The sequence below is a fragment of the Aythya ferina genome, assembly GCF_964211825.1.
Source record: "Aythya ferina genome assembly, chromosome: 11".
NCBI lineage: Eukaryota > Metazoa > Chordata > Aves > Anseriformes > Anatidae > Aythya > Aythya ferina.
This window is the reverse complement of record NC_140307.1, coordinates 9,042,890-9,064,025: the sequence shown is the minus strand read 5'-3', so window position 1 is coordinate 9,064,025 and position 21,136 is coordinate 9,042,890. Positions and strand designations below refer to the sequence as shown.

Sequence of the window (21,136 nt, the reverse complement as noted above, 5' to 3'; positions counted from 1 at the left end):
TTCCTAATACCATGCTTTATGAATGCAAGATGTGTAGTCAACTTCCTGAACATTGCATTTAAAATGTAATTCCTATCATCAGGATTCACTTGGTCTGCAGACTTTGTTGCTGGCACCTGTATTTTGTGCTAAAGAAATCCGTGTGAAGACTCTGGGCTTGTCAACTTCTTTTAGCAATGATTTCTGTTAGCATGGGATTGTAACAGCAGTTATATTTGGTTAACAGGTAGCCCCTAATATACATGTATATGGGTTTGTGTGCATATGAATAACATGAAATGGGTATTCTGTATATACATACAAAACTAATTCTGCAGCTAAGTTGCTAGACATTGCAATTTACAGTAAAGCTACTGGACCACAGTGACAGACACTCTGTTTCCATGTGTATGCTTGTTGTATTTTTTAAGGATTTTTTTTTATAAGGAGGAGGTGTCAGATAACTATAGAAAAATTAATGTGTTTATATTTGGGATGAGCAATCCTGCTATGTTATTTCCAAGTCTGCCTTAATGCTACATGTTTTCATTTCATTCCAGAGAGATGGCAAAAAAGGGAAAGTAAAAAAAAAAAAAAAAAAAAAAAAAAATTCAATGAAAATTCAGGCAGAGCCAAGTAAGAGTGAAAGAGTGGAATAAAAAATGAATCAAGAGAAGCCTGTGTGTAAAGAAGCAAAGTGGGAAAATGAAAATTTTAATGCAAATAAGTGTCTGTGCCAGTCTAGTATTTAGAGACTGCTCTGTTTCAATGGAAGTTCAGTTAGTAGAAACCCAGCGTTATTAAAACTAAGAAAAGGGAGTCATTCTTTGAAAGGAGTATGAATTTAACTGATGGAAGAAACAGGTCCACGAACTGTAGCAAGTTTTATGAACACTAAATATAGTTTGAGAGGTTTGAATTGCTCTTTTAACTCTTATGTATCTTAGTTTCTACTGTACACTTGTAAATCACAACAGTTCTCCAGACAAAATGTGTAATTTAGTGGATTGGTCCTAAAACTGCAATGCTTTTTTTGTTTGTTTGTTTTTTTCCTTTTCAAGTGTTCTTAACATTCATATTCCTTTCTGTGTGGTATGATTGACTATAGCCATACCACTTAATGATGTGTCTCAAGAAACCTTGTGCCATCCCTTGACCTACTGTTATACAACAGGCCAGTAGCATTAACATATTCAGCAATGACACAGCTAAAGCATTTCAGCATCTGCCCTTATAACAGACGTGTAGCTGTAAATGAAAGACGGTATTTTGGTTGTTTTATACATCCATAGTGCTTTGTCTGAGTTAATCAATGTGCTTGTATGACATGATTAGTTACAATTACTTTGCTACTCTTTTTTTTATAGGTGTGGTAGGTGTGAAGCAATTAGGTAATAGCCTATGAATCCAGAGCAGTCATTAGAATACCATATGGAACCTGGATAGAGTGACAGTGGTATTACACAAATGTATTGGGTATTTTTGTACGGATGTATTGATTTTTATTTAGAAATGAAATTGGAAAAACAGTATAGTGGGTCCGGACAAATGATCCCCCAGCAGGGCTGTACCATTATAGCACAGTGGCTTTCCTCCAGCCTGAAGCTGTGCAGGTGCCAGGACTCAGCAAACCAGGAGCTCAAAAGAATCAAAGGGTAATTGTCATTTGAAAGGCAAATCATAAAATGACCGGCACCTTCTTTTCGTAGGTGGCCCTGGAGACTTATCACAGGCAAGACCCCCAGAAGAGCAGCGTTCTGGAAAATTACACCTCCGGAGCGGGTTTGGAGGCTGGCTTCTCACCACAGCCCCGCACCTTGCAAGCGTCTGCGACAGCCAGAGCTTGTACGCTCAGCCTGAGGTAAATCATAAAAGTTTGCTCCTGAACAGTCATTTTGTTGAGTGCCTCTAAATCTGTTTTTGCAGTCACGTCAGTTCACAAGTTGACAGTCAGCTTAACTTAAAACAGAGAGCACAAGCTTCACTGTCTTCAGTGCTGTGAGGCTGCTCTGGAAGACGTGGTGTCTGGTCCAGCTTTCCCTCCCTGGGGTACTGCAGCTCCCCATAGACCCCTAGCTGGTGGCTGAATGCCACAAGTTACACTTCTGAATGTGTCATTACTGCTGTTTGACTGTAGTGACTGATTTACTGTGCAAGTCTGCGGTTGTACTGTAATCAAAAATCCATGTGGCTTTGGGGAGACATGAGAGGGTAACCAACATTAGTCTAGGGTGGATTTGAACTCTGTAGGTGTCGAGTTGTCACCAAAAATATTTACCTTCCCTTTAATGTGCTACACAGTAGATTACCTTCTCATTCTAAACAAACAAGCAAAATATAATGAATTAAAAGACCTTGTCATATATTAAAGAAATTCAAAAGACTTAAAAGAGGGGAACAAAGGGGCAGTCATATAGAATGTGATATCTGAAACAAGAGCCAAGTTTAAAAAATGATTAGCTGTTTACTGGCCAAAGAAAACAAATCTCTGTTAGGCCTAACCTGCCTATTCCTCTCCTAAGTCTCAAATACCAACACGTGGGAGTTCTATGGTGGAAATTTAGGTTTAATTCTGTTTTGTTTTACTTGGCAATTGTATTCCTCCGACCTTATTGTTTTTCAGCATTCAGTATGTTTAATCCTGCATCTCAATATAAGGTATATTATAAGAGCACGGTCAATCAGTCCTGCAAAATAATATAAACATCACTTCTCCTGGTGACATGTAGCATAATTTCCAGGGACTGGCCTAGAGGAAAAGGTTCCCTTACAACATATTTTACCCATGAAGAACCCATTTCATGTCTCCACAATAGATAGATGAAAAAATGTACTAAATATCAGTCATAGCTAACTGCTACAACCATAACCTTCATTCTTGATTTGGAATCCATTGATAAATTAACTTGTGCTAATACAGCATTTTTGTGTTTGTGCTTTTAGGGAGTAAAGTGATGCATGGTTTGGTTTTCTCTAGAAAATAAGAACAGCCTCACAACCCATGGGTTTATCTGGTCCAACAGCCTGTCTCCAAAAGTGGAGCAGTGCAGACAAATCTGTCATGATTCCTGAATGTGCAAAACAGCAATATCAAAAGCTGGCATAAAATCATTTTGCCATCCAGTGTTCTGGGCCAATGTTAGACACATGGTACTGAGTAACAAAGATTGACTTTACCAGCAGAGAAGGGATGCTGACAGAAGATGAGGAGGAGAATATTTTCACCAGTAGGCAGAACTCCTGTTAGTATAGGATTCCTAGTTTGTGCCTCATCAGGTAGAAGGATGGCAAGGATGGCAGAAACAACAGATCATGGCCAGTGGGGTAGATGATAAATTGCATGAAGACTTGAAGCAGATGGAGAAAATCCAGGCGTGTTGAGAATATTACTACTTCAGGAGCTATACGCCTGAATGTCAATGTGTCTAGTGTCGGCAGCAGAGACCTGTTGGAAAAAACAGAAGTGTCAGGGAAGAGTAAGAACAGAGCAAGAAAATATGATATTTCTGTCATGTACTCTCCTGTGTTCCAACTGTATTTAGTTAAGGGAATTTCCTGAACTTGTTGTGATTTCTCTATATAGGAACCTCTGAGGATTTCTTTTCCAGGTATTTGTTCAGACTCATATAAAAATTGCATACATTTCTTGCATCCCTGGTATCCATTTTTGAATTACACTGTTACCTCTTGCATGAAGAAAATCTACACTTTTGCTTTGAATCTGGCTTTCATGTGTTTGTGCTTGGTTCTTATGTTGAAAGAAACAGCAGTCATTCATTATCTAACCCTTTTATGCCATTAATGATTTTGCAGCCTTCCACTCTTTATTCTATGTGAAGATTCCCAGCCTACCTACCTTTTTTTGTTTGTTTGTTTGAAAGCTCTTCTGAACCTTTATTCAGCCTTGTTACTTTTCTCAGAATATTGGCCTTTTCTAACATACCTTCTCAAGCTGAGGGCACCAGAACTGCACACAGCATTTAGAGTGTGGGTGAGCCATGGATTTATATGGTGGCAAGAAGATATTGCCTGTTTTGTTTTCTATTCACTCCTGATTCCTCTTTCTTAGGCCTTTCTATGTGACTTTATTCTAAGAGATGTATTGTGAGTTTTCCAAAAAATAAAGTCGGAAAACTGGTTTTAATATATATATTATTATATAATATATTAATATAATAATAATAATGTTGGCCCTACTGTGAAAAGGTCAGATTTTAAAACAACTTAGGTATCCTTATTCCATGTATTCTTCAGAAATTGCATACCTTTCCTTCTGGAGTATATAATTTCCTTAGAATCACAAGTCCAATTTTTGAACAGGCATCTCGAGTTGTATGTGTTTCTAAATAAATCTCTTAATAAAAGAGATTTTATAAATATTAAGAGATTTATAAATAATCTTTATAAATCTCTTAATAAAATACTATTACCTCTCAGCTGAATTCTCCCTTCAAGAAATGCTGTACGCATTTAAACTTGTAGCATTACATAAAAAATTATGTGGACTGTAGACGTTTTGCTTGGAATATTTGTGTACTTAATATTGGCTAATGTGTGGCTTATGTAGCTGTCCTTTAGCTCCCTGATGTAATAGGAAAAACAAATCTTTCAACATGTGCATTAAATTCCACAGGATGTTTAGGAATAGGAAAACAATAAATTATTCTAATCAATTCTATAGGTTTTCTTTCGTAATCTCTTTGCTGCTGTGCCCTCTTGTTGAAATTATGTCTATTTCCACTTCTTTTGTAGTGTTATATTATTTTTTCTTGCACCTGTTTCTCTCATAAAATACTCTTTTTTATCACATTGTTTGCTTAAATTATATTGTCCTCACTGCAGTCATTTTTAGAGCAGAAACATTCAAGTTAGGTTTACCTAGATAGCTTTTTTAATAGTAATAGTTTAGAGAAACAGTAAGGAGTTTGGCAGGCTAATTTGCTCAGTTTCCACAGTAAATCACAGCTTTGACTAGAGCTTGACAAACCTCGAACCAGACAGTTTAGAACTGGTTTCGGGTACATCTCGTTATTCTGTGAAAGCTGCTATGAATGTATACTTGGATGGATTTTCTGTAGCTCTTTGAAAGTCTGGCCTCTGTTTTCTAGTCTTTGCATTTCTTCTGTTGTGAAAATGGAAGAAAATGAGCTAGTATTTACCTTACTCCTTCACATGCCAAGCATCTTAAATAATTTCGGTATTGTAATGACTCATTCAGTTAGAGAAACTTAATGTCCTTTACTCACACAAATGTTTTAACCATCATAATACTTTTGTGAACTGGCTAAGTGTTATTAACCCCCTCCCCACCTTTGTATTTTTCCAGCTGAAAAGCACAGATAAAAGAGACGAGAAACTCCATTTTCAAAAATGGTCTATTAAAAAAACAAAAAATGAAAAAAAAAAAAAAAAAAAAAAAGGAACAATGTTTTGGATTTGGATGTTAGTCATTCTACCAGTGTCACTTTGGAAATTTAGCAGTTTTGGCAACGCATCTTTTGAATCTTGCTTTTCAGTTTTATTTGCACATTGAAAGTATTGTTTCAAAATGAAAATAAAAGCATAATTTACTTCGCTAAGAGTCAGTTCTAGCAAGAATAAATACTACAATACTGAATTCATCGTGGTTGTAAAGCTGTGCTCCAGCAGTTTATTTAATAGTGATGTTATTTATAGAAAGCTCCTTCACGTGATGTTGTTGCCAGTAACACAGATGTCCCTTGAATGCACTCTATTTTAAATAAAGGTGAAAGGCTAAGGAAAATAGAAAAAGAACCCACCTTTAATATTTGAATTCAACAATAACAAGCAGGGTGTGGCCTCTCTGAAAACGTGGCTTGTCGGATGCTTGGGAGAAGGGAAGGGTGGGAAAGCTCTCTGCTTACAAGTTCCACAGTCTTGTTAGCAAAAACACATCTGACACCAGTGATTGTGGCCTGAGAGATATAGGGAGAACGGGTGGTGCTTGCAGTCATTACAATGAATAGAGTGTCCTGCTTAGTACTTGGCATATGGCCATGCAATAAGCTTTTTTAGGGGTGTTAATGTACTTAATGTTTGAGAGTTGTGAATGAAAACTTGAGAATTGTTGCCTGCATATTTTAAAGGGAAAAAAATAGTTACCTTTTTTGGACTGCTTTTCTTTTCCCCCAAAGAGACTGTGAGGCTCTTCACATAAAGCTTATTCTGAAAGCTTCTTCTTCATGCTTAATTCACTGTAAATTAAACTGGATGCTGGGATATTTTCAGCATTTTAGATGAGACTTACAAGCTATCATTTAAAAAAAAAAAAAAAAAAAAAGCCTTTTCCCATTTGACAGTGGTTTGGTAGTGAATGAAGTTCACAGGAATGTGGGTAGGTCAGAGACAGAAAAAAGTACATTTTACACATGGATAGTCGTCCTTGCAATATCAGGAAACTTTCATTATTATTATTTTATTATTATTATTATTTGATTGAATTAAAAGTGATGAACTAAATTTTCCATGAACCAAAATTTTAAGGTTTAAGTAGTATGTATTTACCTGAAATCAACGTAGTGGAAGCTAGAGGCATCCTAAGCCTGGAAAAAAAATCACATATAGATCCACCCAGAACAGACTTCCAGTAACCCACAATCACCCAGAACTCACTCTCCAACATATGAGGTCACCTGGAACAGGCACTTAGTTTTTTGAATTCTCCTTTTATTGGGGTTTATTCATTTCGTTCTGATTCGAGAGGAGTTAGAGCCTAAGAAAAAGTTTTAGTGTTGTATAAAATCACAGCCAATGTGCTTTGCTATTCCAGAAGACTCTACCAAATAACTTCCACTCCATCTTATCCATGAAGAATTTTATTCTGAGAAAAGGGAGTATTTTTCTGAGTGTGTAGCATGGTTGAGTGTCTGCCATAAAACAGACTGTTCACCCCTCCAAAAATGATACAAGCAGGTTGTAGTGAGTCTAGTATCTAGACAGATTTTGTCTGGGCTCATTCAGCACATGGAAAAAATATTTCATCTCTTTTCTGCACAAACTGACACCACAAAGCCATTCCCATTTATTTTCCTGACACATTGTTGTGTTGTTCAATACTGCATGTAATTTCCCCTGACTTTGGAACAAACTGGTAGGATTGAGTGAAACTCTGACATTTCTGTAGTTACAAGGAAAAATGAGATCATAAAATACAAAGTTAACTACCAAATAATGATTGGGGTCTCTGTACAGCAACATCAAGCACATCTGAAGTAAACAGCTTTAAGTTTTGCTAGCCAGATATTTCTGTTGCTTTCTATAACCTTGTACAGGCACTACAAAAATAAATAAATAAATAAAAATCACCTACAACAAATTCGCACCTAGTCCTGGGCTGTCAACTTGAGAAAATTACCAGTGCTGCAAATGGCACAAATAACACTACTTCCCCGTCTGTGTCCTCTTCTAATCACAGTAGAAAAATATCAAACTCCTTTGTAGACAAAAGCAGCACTAAGAAACTCGAAGGGAAACTAAGCATTACAATTTCTTATTCTTACAGAACCCAATAGTGGAAAAATAAATCTGCAGCAAGCTTAGAGAAGCTTGTAGCAGTTCAGGGATGAATGTTAAGTGCAGAGGTGAAAGACCTGTGCAGCAACTGGTGTCTTAGGAACCAGGCTTTCCTTGAAGAAGAACAAACCTGGTTTGGAGTTCCATACTAGTTGAACTATGAAGGTAAAAAGCAAGTTGCATTTCAAAGATATTTAAAAGGTACAAAAAGCTTGACTCGCAACTATTTGTTGTCTCTTCAGTCCACCACAGTTGGGAATCAAGCGATTTTATTTTATTTTTTACACCAATCCAGTAAATGTTTGCTTATCAGTTTGTTCAAATTGCTGCATAAGCAACAGCTGGGGAAAGAAGTAGAGACACTTCTGAACAAAAAAAAAATATACCAATGATGGAAAAGTTCAGGAAATGCAATGACGACAGAGGGCCCTGGTAAAATGAGAGCAGAAAAAACTGCAAACAGAAGCAAGCCCATCATTTATGTGGAAGCACCTGGGCTCCCCCTTCAAATAGAGTCTATTTCGAAGGTGTTAGCAGAATGTAGTTATTTGTTATTTATTTGAAGACTATAGCTCTTATTCTTGGTAAGGACTAACTGCAAAAACTTCACAGTTCCTCTTAGATATACAGCTGGTAAATCAAAGGTAGCTCATGAGAACTGGGAGTTGCTTGTGTACAACTGAGTCAGACGAATGGCATGGAATAACAGCCCTTCTCCTATACCCTTTATCTTTTGTGCACCAAGACTTCTGCAGATGCTTAGGCATCGGGACCTTAAAATTAATTTCTATGAATGAGTGCTTTAGTAAAATGTGATCACTTGAATGGTCCTAGAAAGTTAACGCAAAGGCAAGAAGAGATAGATTTCAATTACCACATATTACCTAAACTGTCAGTAATTGACCATGAGTTAATTGTAAGGCACAGCACATTGGGTTGCAACCTATGGACTTTGGGAGATCTGAGTTTAGTTTCCTGCTGTAACACAGACTTCACTCTCTGAAGCTGGGAAAGTCATCTAATCTCTTTTGCCCATCTCTGCCCTTTTGCTGCTGTTGTCTCTTCAGACTAGAGTCTCCTAAAAGTTGGCAGTCTTATACTGCCGCACCAAAGCTCCATGCAGCCTGATTAGAGATGGGGCCCCTTGCACACTGTCATTTGAAAAATATTATAACACTGCTCATAAATAACAATGTTTTACAATAGCCCTTTTCTTCAGCTCCCAAGAAAAGGACACAACACACTATTCAAGAAACAGCTCTCACCTGGTAATGTTAATGATGCTCTGAACTGCACTTTAGTCACTACAGAAGTCAGAAGTTGTAAAATCCCAGCAAATTGGTGTGATTTTAACACAGGTCTAGGCCTGAGCTTGAAAATATTTCTTCTAAAGAGAGTTCCTTTGAAAAATGAAGGTGTGAAATGTACTTTCTTAAAATGATTGTGGGTCTTTCAGGGTTTCAGGTTTTATTCCCATATTTATTGGTGCCTTTCGCCTTGCTAATGCCTTTCTTGCTTGAAATAGCAACTTAAAAATGGGAGGAAAAAATCTGCTATTGCAAGTATATTAATGCAAGGCGATTCATTGCATGTGCACTGCAAAATGACAGCAGTGTGACTCCGTGACCTGTCCACGCTCAGGGAGCCTTTTCTGTCAAATACTTATGGTATGACTGGATACACGCTCAAAGATCTTTGTTTAGTAAATACTGAATATTCCCCTAGTCCTTTATATCCTGTCGTCATTTCCTTTGTACAGTTTGCAGCTGTAGTTTCAAGCCAATGTGCAGTTAGCCGGGTAGGCAGAGTTTCATAGCGTGTTTAACCATGTAACTGAGATCTTTTCTCATGGTTTTTCCTCTCAGAGTTCTTGCAGCTCTGTAGCCTATACCAGCATCATCTCTGGGAAAGGTATAATTAGTAGATTTGTTCATTATCTATTTCAGAAGCATGAATATACTGTAATATATATATGCGTACATATATGTATAAAAGTAGGGAACTTGGTTGTCATGTAGTCATAGTTTGTGGTTTTGGAAAGCCACAAGCTCCAGGGTGGAGATAGCCATTGTATTACATTAGCTATTTTCTCACAGTTTAAGCAGCAGCAGCTCAAAACAGTGTGGTCCAGACAGCAAAATACCCAACAAAGAAGCAGTTCCCTCTCGAAGGCCCACGTGTCTCACCAGGCCTCTGAAAAGAGGTGGGTGGAAAGGGGATGCTGGCAAGCTCACGAGTGCCCCGTGCGTGGGGCAGAAATGGGAATGGGGAAAGGGAGAAACTGCAGTGGTGAAGCCATGTGATAGGGAACGTGAGCTGGGTGAAACAAGTGGGGTAGGAGGACTGCTTACCTCGGGTCTTCACAGGACTTGCTCCACCGTAATGCCTATCTATGTGTGTGTTGGCTTTCAGTAGCAAGGGGGAAACCAGAAATATTGCAGAGAGCTTCTGGCAGTTTTGAGTCATGGGCAGAGCACATGGGCTTGGGATTGAAATGTTCCTTTTTTTTTTTTTTTTCTTTCCCTCCAATTAATATGGAAATGCAAATAATCACTGTGAATATTTTCCTTTTATGTTGTCCTCTTCCTGTATGATTCTGCTGTCTATGTTGACTATACAAGTGATTAACACCAAGCTAGAGTTAATTAATTGTATAATAAACATCAGTGTCAGGGCTGCAGCCCTTCTCTGTTCTCACCCCGCGTAAGCTCTGCTGATGGGCTTTGGTTGTGTAGGAAGGGAGTTTGGGTATGTTCATTGGGAGATATAGAAACAGTGAGCCCCATCCGGGTATGGCACTGAGCAACTCTTCCATGGGAATGTGATTCAGCTCTGTGACACAGAGGTGGAAGGCAAGTTATTTTCTCCTTTTCTGCCTTGCAGGATGTATATGTGCTTCAAAGCCACAGTGTGAAACCTGCAAATTTTGGAAGCACTCATACTCAGCACCTCCTGGGAGTTATTCTATAAAGGATGCCGGAAAGGCCACAGAAAAATAAACTCGCTTGAGGTAGGATTCATGCTCAATTCTCTGAAAAAAATTACTCTCAGCTTAAGCACAGTAATCCTGAAGAGGTAATGATCAGCAGGCAGCATCCCATTTTCCTTGCTTACCACCTGGACTGATGCATTGGTGGCCTCAGTTACAACTTGTTCATGTCTTGTGTCAGATATTTGCTTGGACCAGGGCCTGTGGTTGATGCCTCCTGCCCTGCACTAGCAGAGAAAGTGGTTGAGACCCAGTACTTTTGCTAACAGGGTGTGTCAATCCACATGAAGGGAATCAGCCTCCCGGAGATGGTTTTTCCAGCGTTAAGACAATGGAATAGCGCAAGCTTTCAGGAACATGGAAGCCAGAGCCTCTCTCTGAAATAGAAATTATTCTTTTGACAGGGTAGCAGAAGAAAGCTGATAAATAATGTTATCATTCTGAAGGAAGCAATAAATGTACAATGTCCAGAGTATCAAACCAATGATTAGCTCATTCAATTTCAAATTAACCTCATTAAATTTTGTAAATGTAAAACCTCCTTTGAAAAATGACTTCAAAACTGAAGCTCACTCTAGAGAAATGGCTGGAATTCGACCTCTTTCTAATAGCTTTAATTTTTTCCCTTTTACTCTAACATATTATGATGGCGCCAATAAATACAATAAGCTGTGTCTTCTGCCAAAATACTTCATAAAGTGTTATCTGTCTTCCAGGGGGCTGGGGAGGGGAGATCTTTTAGTTTAAAAATTAAGTGAATTAAAAGAAAGAGATTATATAGAACATGTATTTCAGGATTAGACAATCTCAGAGGCCATGTTCAGAATTAAAAATGTTTTTTATTGGACTTCCATGCAAATGGTTCTTACCAATTCATTTGCGCCACTAATTATCTTGCAGAAATAAAACTGCTTCATGAAGGCTCAGATCCTGGATCCCAGCCTGCAGCTTCACAGTCATTTCTGCTCGCGGGAATTTTAACACGATATTCCCCCAGGTGCTACAATCGGGTCAACAGCTCTCCTGGGAGCCCAAGCATAGACACAGCTCCGTGGGAGTCAGACAGCTTTAGCACTGCTCACAGCAGATGCCATCCAGGGAACATGAAAGGAACGTACATTTATTATCTCCAGGCAGACTATGGAGAAGGAACAGCTCTGTATAATGGCTTTCCTGCTCCACAGTTCCCCAGGGTTGTTGATCAGCTGGAAGAACGGACAGGTAAATCAGCAATCTGCCTCTGTCCTGCAGGTGCTGGTATCCTCTACACTATTTGGCCAAAAATAAAGCTAAGCTGTTTGCACTCAGCTTCATGATATGTGAGGGTGAACATCACTGCCATTTCCAGAATTAAACATTGTCAGTGTAGCAAGGCTAGCTCTAACAGCACAGATATTTTTTTATTTTTGAGGAAGGGGGTGGGCTGGGATTTTTTTTTTCTTTTGTTTCTGAAAACACTGCAGAGGGCTCTTTCTGTTATCTCGCTCTCCCACCTGTTCCAGCTGCGCTTGCAGAGTTGTGTTTAGTTTGCAAGGTTCAAGGTTAGCCTGAGGTTGGGCTCAGACCATGGCCAAGAAATGTAAACACGTAAAAGGCATGTGGTATGAACACACTTGGGAAATGCCATATGGTGTTCTTCCTCCTCCCCATCCTTGCTAGTGAAAGGCCGCTGATATTTTTGCAATGAACCCTCTAGGAAAGAACAGATAGCACCAAGACAAAACTGCAGCAGAACAAGGCTGAAGCTCAGATGAGAGCTTACCCCTTGTCTGAAATGCTTAATCACACAAAGTGATTCAGGGACTGGTGTCTGTGGACTCTGTTTCTGCCTGTCTGGCATGAACCATGGTACGAAAGTCATCTCAATCATTTCAGGTGCATCCAGGCTGCTTTAACCTGTTTCCAGTGGCTCCTGGGTATGTCTGCGTTGCATAGTGGAGATACCAGCTCCGGCTCCAGGCAAGTTTTCTCCAGAGGCAGGAGCAGCACAGCTGTGTCACTGTGGTGCTTTGCATAGGGCTAATTGTAGTGCTGGTATATCTGCATGGCTGTGCTCCAGGCTGCACAGCTCTACCGCCTTGTTCAGGCAAATGGGGATAACTCTCGTACAGCTCTGCCTTTTGCAGCACAAAGATTTGCTCTTCTCACACACTCTAAGGATTTCTCCTAACTTCAGTTTCTGCAATTGCTTTAGCTAATTGCTATCTTTTGTTTCAACAGGAGATGAACCCATCACAGAAATCAGCCCCCGCTGTTGCTAGCTGTGCTGAACTCCTGCCACGCAGTTGGAAGAGCTGGAGATCTCCAAATCAGTTTCTGATAAAGGCGACTAACATCCTACACCAAGGTATGATGCAATACTCATGTTCTTGCTCTAGAGGCCCTATTCTGAAAGCCATGCAGGATTGCCCTGTGTTTATCAGGAAAGGCTGCCCTCCGTTGTCTTCTCCTCACATACCCTGACTGACCCAGAACTTTCTCCTTTCCATCCTAACATTTTCCAAACAGCATAAACCCTCCACCAAGTAGTATGTTGCACGAGCTCTAAAAACAACAAGCGATAAATGCTTCAAATCTACTAGAAAAATCACAAAAGGTCTATTTTTTTGTAAACCTTCCATGAATTCAGCTAGAGTTGTATTGCAGTGCCTAATTTCCCCATTCCCAGTTGGCTCACGTAAGTGTCTTGATTCCATAACCAGGTCTCCTGTGCAGCGTGTGACTGGCTGGAAGGCCCCCCTACCTTTGAATTTTTCCTTGAAGGGCTGGGCACCTGTCTGTAAGTTCTGAAAGTTTAAATTGTTCACTATTTATGATTTGGTTTCTCTTGCCTGAAAATTCCCCTGCTAAAAACAGTGCCTGCTCTCAGCTTCTTTCTTGCTTCCCCAAATGTAACGGGGCCACATGGGTCATACATTGCTCCCAGCTTTCCCCCATACATTTGCATTGTATCTTTGCCACCCTGGCTAAATTTCAGGGCTGACCTACAGCCACCTGAGTTAAGGTTAACATTTCTGTTTGTAGTCAGAGTGTGTCCAACATAAAGCTCACCCACTCTTTTTTTCCCTTCATTTCTCTCTCTTTTTCTTTTATTTTCACACTTGCTTCAGGTACAGCATTGTGAGAAGCCAGTTTCAGTGTTGAAGTAGACTTAAACAGTCTCACCCCAACTCTGCATTTGTTTCCTTAGCTGCAATCCTACAACTGCTGTGGGGGCTCACACCAGAAGCAGAAGCACTGATGTGATACAACAGCTATCCAGCTGGGTATAGGGGAAAGAAGAGGGCAGAGAAATGTGTTAAATTGGCTTTGTCTCGCACACCTTTTCTCCAGTAGAGTGGAAAGAAAAGTGTACTTGTACTACTGGAGCATGCAGGACAGAAAATGAGCAGCATGTCAGGTTAAACCAATTACAGCTCTGAGTAGTACGGATGATGTGTTAACGGGGCTTCTCAGATGAGTGACTTGGCCTATGCCTGCTCGTAGGGATGCTGGGTGGTATAATGACAGAATTTTCACATGGCCAGGATTTCATTACATCATTTGCTAGTATATAGCATATCACAAGGGAATTTTACTTTATTTAACATAGTAACAATGAACAGCTGGCTGTGTTACAGCCCTCTGTGTCAATGAGGATACAGTCAAAATATATTAGTCTAGTTTAAAACATTCAAATTACATTTTTGTAGGTTGGCCAGTATGTGCTGTGAATGAGCAAAACAAGGAAAAGACAATTCAATAGTGGAAATAAAATGTCAAACATAATGAGAGCCTGAGCACTATGCAGCAGAAATGTTGGCATGAAAGGTGTTAGAGGGATTTAACCTACTTAAGGGACACAGATTATAAAGGCATCTAGTTTCCAAGACTGCTCTGTTGCCTAGCAGGACTTTAAGCCAGGAGTTATATATGATACGCTGTTTATATCACTATTCTGATAAAATTAGGGTTTGACTTGCTTGAAAATTCCAGTGTTAAAGATGTCAGTTATTAGCTCCTTTTGTGCCTCTGTGAGTTTAGTAGGGACATGTGATCATTCCTAGCTACTGACACTGCCTGGTCTATTAGGATGGTGTCTGTACCACCTTCTTTCCCCTCCAGCTATACCAGTGAGCGACCTTCTCCACCAGTTTTGGTAGGTATAACAGAGAAATCTAGGACTATCTGCATGCCAGCACTGTGTGGTCTGTCAGAGAAGCTAACACGCAGTTACAGCCTCTGTAATGGTTAACAGACTCTGCTCCATTAGCCTCTACTTTCTCGTTTATTTCTGTCTGGCCTTCGTCAAGTCTCCTAATTTTTATGAATCTCAGTTCACCAACAAGAGAATTAGGTTTAAGCACGATTTACTTGTGTGTTTGACAGACGGACAGAGTGCTGTTGTCTATTCCACAGCGAAATATAAATACCCCGCACAAACTGTTATTCTCCTGGGATTTTTAGTGAAGTTTACTGAAGCCTATACAGAATGATACAAGTTAATAATAGGAAGAAGAGAAGGACTTAGATGTCACTTCTTGCCAGTCTGTGGTATTACCCACCGACCTTTCCAGAGCACTTTGCAAATGTAGTTTTGCAAGCTGAAAAGGACACTGTGTTCCCACAGCTGCTATAAAAGATCATTCTGTGATATTAAAATACAGGATTGACAGGAAGCTTTCGCTGATGATTGGCCTGATTTTTTTCTTAAATACTCATTTTTATACCTTGGCATTTATATTTTCCTAATGGTCAGTAGAATAACACTGTCATTAGCTTTTTTTGCCATTAGGCACAAGTAGATGTATTCAGCCTGCTCAGTCTTAGAGTAGTTGATTTCTTTGGGCATCAGTCATTTGTATCGCTTTTCTCAGAACATCCTCTGGCTCACCTGTTGTTCTGCTTTGGTGATGGATGGACAAAGCTAACTGGCCTTACCAAGAAAACAAATTGGAGTCTCGTTAGACAATTAAGAGTGACTTAGTTATACTCAGATGCCCGGATGGAAGGGGATTCAAAACTGAGATTTAAAAGGAGAAAAAAAAAATAATTTAAAAAAAATGGCAATAATAATGTTGGGGTATCACCTTCAAAGAAGGCTTTTGAAAAGGTGTCCCAATTTAATATTGTACTTTGCTATTAGAAAAGTTTGAACAATATTTTACAGATTTTTTTTTCCTTTAGAAAACAGTTTTGTGATCTGTGAAAGACAGTGATGGGGAAATGTTGGCCTTTTCCCCAGCTGAAGTGAATCAGAATCCATTTACACAGGGCCTCTGAAGCAAATATAGAGGGACTGATGTCTCACCTCTCACAGTCACTGGTGGAGAAAGTGATGACTGAAGGTTGTAAGGATGGGTGAAATTTCCCCAGTGCAGACTCCCTGCTGCTTTGGTCCGTAACTGAGAAATGTACTTCTGGATACCATGAAATGCAGAGTCCTGCCTGCTGTCAGCAAGAAAACCACATTCTTGCCTTTCAAACAAGAGACATTGAAATGCAAAGCTGCTGTTCTTAAGCACAGAGAGATGTTAAAACGGTTTATTTAGCTAATAAAAACGTGACTAGACTCTGTGTGAAGGAAGGTGCTTTCTACCTGTGGCTTCCCAGCTGATGAGGCAGGCAGTAGGAAATGCATGGGGCGCTTATTAAAGGAGGGAAGAAAATGATAAGTTCACAGTGCTGAGGCTCCTGACTGGGGCGAGTGAATTAGAATTAGACAGATGCAGTATTTCATGTTGGCTCCAACATCTCAAATGACAACCACACAGAAAACACAAATGTAATAAAAATTGTATTGTCTTTGGAATAAATGAGAGAGAAATTTATTATGTTTGTGTGACAACAAATGATGTGATTAAGACTGCACTATAACAATTGTGATGATAGCTATTTTAAGGAACTTACACTTTTTGACAAATTCTCCTTTTAAGCCTTCTTGATTGCTGCAACAGCTGATAAAAAGAGTCATTCACAAGCCTTTTTTTTAAGCTTGTTAAAAAAAAAAAAAAGTAGGAAATTAAATAAAACACATATCCTCATTCCAGGTTGCATCTTTTAACAAAAACAGGTTAAGAAACATCATAGTAGAATTCAGTGGAAAGTTTTCCCTATGTAGCGATTTCTATGTTTTCTTTATTCAAAGGCTACTTTAACACAGCTTTACCTAAAATTAAGCATCCTGAACATCGATAATACTCTTTTTAACAATCCAGCATTGTCTTTATATTAAGGCTTTGATGTAGCATAATACTTAAGAAGGTTCTTCACTCCTCAGAATTTAAGTGATTATTTATTTATTTATTTATTTATTGCTAGATATCCATGAAGTTAAGCATGTGCTTAATTGATGTGTTGACTTAGTGCCTGAGACAGTTTATCTGCAGTGTTCCTGTAAAATGCAGCGCCATGTAATGGGCATTTCAGCCTGGGGCATTTCAGTGCTCACCAAGAGCTGATGCCGACTGGGCTGGCATATCTGCTGGGAGGATATGCAGTAGTTAACAGCTGTGGTGTTAATGCTCTGCTCTGCAAGTAAAACATTTAATAAATGGTTATTTATTAAATAACCATTTAGGTTATTTTAGGTTGTCTTTAGCCTTCATGTTGTCATTGCAGCTATTTTCCAGACACCGAAAGTTTAATTTATTTTTTAAAAGAGACACCACAAGTATAAACTGTAGCAAAGCTGTTTATTATTTGTAGACGTTGTATGTTTCACTGCTGAAGAGCAGCATCAAGTCTTTACACGGGATGTTGAATTTAGTGCTGCTAAGGGAAAATGATCCATCTTCCCTATGCAGAAAGCATTACGTCATGAAGGGATGGAAACAAAGAGCTCTGAGGGACTAGGATAGGCAAACTTCCCTCCTTTTACAGGAAATGGGTGAAGCCTTGCTTGAAATTATTATTCAGACGTTTTGTGCTGTGAAGGAAATGTCTCCTGATAGCACAAGCTATTGGTTTCCTGTTGTGAACTAACAGTTTTGGCATAACCAAGAATGGACAGGAAGGGCAAATGATTGGGGGTCAGCTGAAGAACTTATTTTAATGAAAAGACCAGCCCAAGAAAGTGGGAAGAAATTTACTCTGGAAGAAAAAAAAAAAAAAAAAAAAAAAACACAAATTCAAGGGGGAAGGAGGGAAGAAAGGGATCAGTTGTCAATTGCTAGGGTCTCGTCGTAGAAGTAACTAATAACAAAAAAAAAAAAAAATCCTCATCAAGGTTTAGCAGGGCTAGCAGAAAACAGGGGATGCTGTTGTTGCACAGGAAGTATCATGGGGGGAGAAAGCCCTTTGTATCCTACCTAATTAAGAGCCTGATTCAACAAATATATATCCGGCTTCTACACTGAGGAAAGCAATTTTTGGAAGTTTTCACAGATGTGGGACTTTTTTCAAGCGGGACCGTATAACAGAGGCACTTCCAAGTGCTATTTTTCAACCCTGCTGTATAAATAGCACTGCCATCAGGTCCCTGAAGCCGCCTTAGCATCGGGCCCTCCAACTGCTTGCCTTCCATTTGAAGCAAAAGCAGGCAAGGGGAAGGGGCATGTGTGATGTTTTCCTACCTCAGACCTTCTTCCCGGCCCACTGCGAGAGCAGAAAGGCAGTGGCTTCCCCTTGGCTTTTCCTGAGGCCGCTGGGGATCTGTTCACCTTCATGAGCCTGCTAACACAGCACCCAGGCTGCCCTCACATTGCTGTCTGAGTCATTTTTAACATAGAATTTTGTGTTACATGCTCTTGGTAGCAACCACTCTCACTGCAAGGATAGTTTTGATTGTATGGAAATTTAAGTTGTAGAAAACGGCCGCCTACTACTGAAAACAAAACGTGAAAAGAGTCAATTGGTGTTTTCCTACTCCTGAAAGGCCTTCAGAGAAGTGTTTTTTATGATGCCAAACCCATAATAGCTTGTAACACTGTGCCTGAATTTCTCTTTGGATTTAATTTAGATGGAATTTTAAAATCCATGTACAACATTTCTGCTTTCTACTCTTAGAAAAATACAAACTTCAGTCATATTTGAATCACACTTTCTTTTAACATATCCTTTTAAATATTTTTGTTTCCATTTAGGCCTGCCAACATTTCCATGGAAACCCCCAAAAATAAAGACTTTCCCAGCCTTGTAAGAGCACACCTGCAAGAGCAAGAATTGCAGTTAGCCTGTTGCCTGTCCAAAGTGAATCTCCTTCATTAGTGGTGTCACCTAAGGACATTTTTCATGGTTGGTATGATTTTTTATCTCAAAAAGTATTGAAAGTATAAACTTATAAATTATACAATTTGAAATCTTGCCATGGAGCAGTAACAAAAGTCTGTTGTTATCCAATAGCTCGCTTTTTAATATACTATCTCAGTTTCAAGGAAAAAAAAATGCTTTACAGATTGTAGTGTTGAGATTGGAAGTCCTGAAAAAACAAGATGAAATAAGCACTCACCTCAGTGAGACAAACGCATGTACAATGAAGTCCCAATGAGCTGTCTTACAAGAAATCTTTTCACTGGCTTCAGAAGGATTTGTATCAGAATTACAAAGACAATGAAAGAATTCATCTGCTTCTTCCTAGTAGAAAGGTGCAGCATGTTTACTATTGAACAGCTGGCTACTGTGAAAACTGATGTTTAGACTTTTCAACATTGCTGATGTTAGACACACACACACATATATTAGAGAGCTAAATTTAAAGCAGTCTGATCTGTAATTTTATAATTGCAATTAATTCTGTGCAGTTTTCCAATTAAACAAAAATATTGATATAGACAATTAAAATGGCTTCACATGGCTTATTTTTTTTTTCAACCAGAAGGAAGCTATGATAGTAGAACTGAATTCAGACAATCTGGCAATACATAAGAATAATATTTCCAGGTGATGTGCTTAAATTTCTTATATTAAAAATAAACTCAAGCTGACAAGATATATTTTTTTGAGCCTACTGTCATTTTTAGCTATATGAATTATATATCCTGTTTGCTAAATTGCTAAATTTCCTGTATATGAAGGCTTTTGATTTGTATGCATTTCTGCAGTGAGGTGTCAATTTGACAGCAAGTCTGCATCAGTAATGAGCACCACTGGGAAAATAGAGACTTTGCTGTTTCTTTTTACTAAGGAAAGACTTACCATAGATCCCAAACCTAATGAAAAATTGAACTTTAAATACTGCTAAAAATACACCTTTATGTTACTAACGGTAATACGGGAAAATCTCCTACATATTGTTTTGATTTTTTAAACATACTGAAAAACTTAATTTAAATGCATTCAGGTCTCACCTAGGTTTGCTTTTCACCACTGCTTTATAACTTTGTGGCAGAGTTGTTAGCCAACACAGACAAACCTCAGAAATGCTAACTATAGCATATATGTTGTATCAAATGATCCCGTTGTAATTAATAGGATGTTCTGTGAAATTCCATGCTATTCCATATGAATATGAGTATCAACTCTCTTGTCTCAAGGACTATGAAAGAATGAAAGGAAAAAGCAAACTCAGACCTCAAGCAAAGTGTTTTTGCTATGGAACTGAGTTTGAAGAGAGGGTGTTTCATTCACAGAACATGGAAACTGTATGTGACAAACAAGTGTCATGACTGTTGCACCATCTCAGACTACAGTCTCATCAGAATATACATGTTTTGCAGGATTGGAGCTTCCTGTTGTACATATGAAAAAAAAATCAAAGAAGTCACCTGGTGTTTATAAGAAGAAACCTTCACAGAACGGCACAGGTACTGTTGATACTGGTCATTCACACGAAGACAGCTCCCTCCCACTTTTAACAAAATCCATGTCCTAATCACAGCATTAAATTGCTTTTTGCAGAACTTACCAGCTTTAAGTAAAGCATTATCAAAGATCCAAATATTTGCGGTCAGTAAGGTATCCATGTCACAAGAGAAATATTTTGCTAACAAATGCTGATTCAAATGTTGCGTATTCCCACTGCTTTGGTTTTTTTTTTGTTTTTTTTTTTTTTTTCTCTAGGCTAAGTAGATGACTATTTAGTGCTGCTACAAAGCTGTCAAATTACTTCCACTGATCATCAAAGAGGCAGTTGTGTTTGAGCACTAGGTGGGGAGTACTCCTGTGCCCGCATTTCTTCTCAAAATGACCATTAAGTTTTGTTGCATGCTCATTGATACCCTTTAAGATGGATTGGTGTTGCAGATGGGAGTTCAGAGTTGAATGCCCCTGTGAAGGTGGGTGGGTATCCCAGTGGCAATAAGATTAAACTGCAGAAGGGTTATATGTGTTCTGAGTTCTTCAGTGTCAAATGCCATGGAACCTGCTGATAGATGAAATGCATGGGAATTCTCGCGCAGGGTCAGTTTTTCAGGAATGAAGTGGAGAAATTAATTGTAGAGAAAGTTGTAAACTGGCATAGGTTTAAGCTCAGTCATTATAAAATTGTTCCTGTTCCTTTGGCTAGATGCTCTGTGTGAGTGTTAAAATCACCTCTTTCGTTTGTGCATGCTTTCTGGAAGTGATGTGATGAAAACAGCATACTACTACTTCAACTCAATAGGGAATGATTGGAACTGAAAAGCATGTATTTGTTTGGCGTGAATCATTCTGCAGTATGTTTCAGTTTCATTCTGAAGGGGAGGTTTGTTTGTCCTTTAAAGGCTTACTTAAACAGGA

At 38.9% G+C, this 21,136-nt stretch overlaps 2 long non-coding RNA genes across 2 annotated transcripts; one reads left to right on the top strand and one right to left on the bottom strand.

Annotated features, from left to right (window-relative positions):
* The first annotated feature begins 967 nt into the window (after positions 1–967).
* LOC311442561 lies at positions 968–20,459 on the top strand. Its single transcript, XR_014696739.1, has 7 exons — positions 968–1,840; positions 10,396–10,522; positions 11,402–11,722; positions 12,722–12,848; positions 13,204–13,280; positions 18,565–18,715; positions 20,137–20,459. It is a non-coding gene; the product is annotated as an uncharacterized lncRNA (long non-coding RNA).
* Positions 1,452–5,897, bottom strand: LOC311442562. The gene is made up of 2 exons (XR_014696740.1): positions 5,760–5,897; positions 1,452–3,424 (listed from the first exon to the last, which is right to left on the bottom strand). It is a non-coding gene; the product is annotated as an uncharacterized lncRNA (long non-coding RNA).
* Positions 20,460–21,136: the final 677 nt, after the last annotated feature.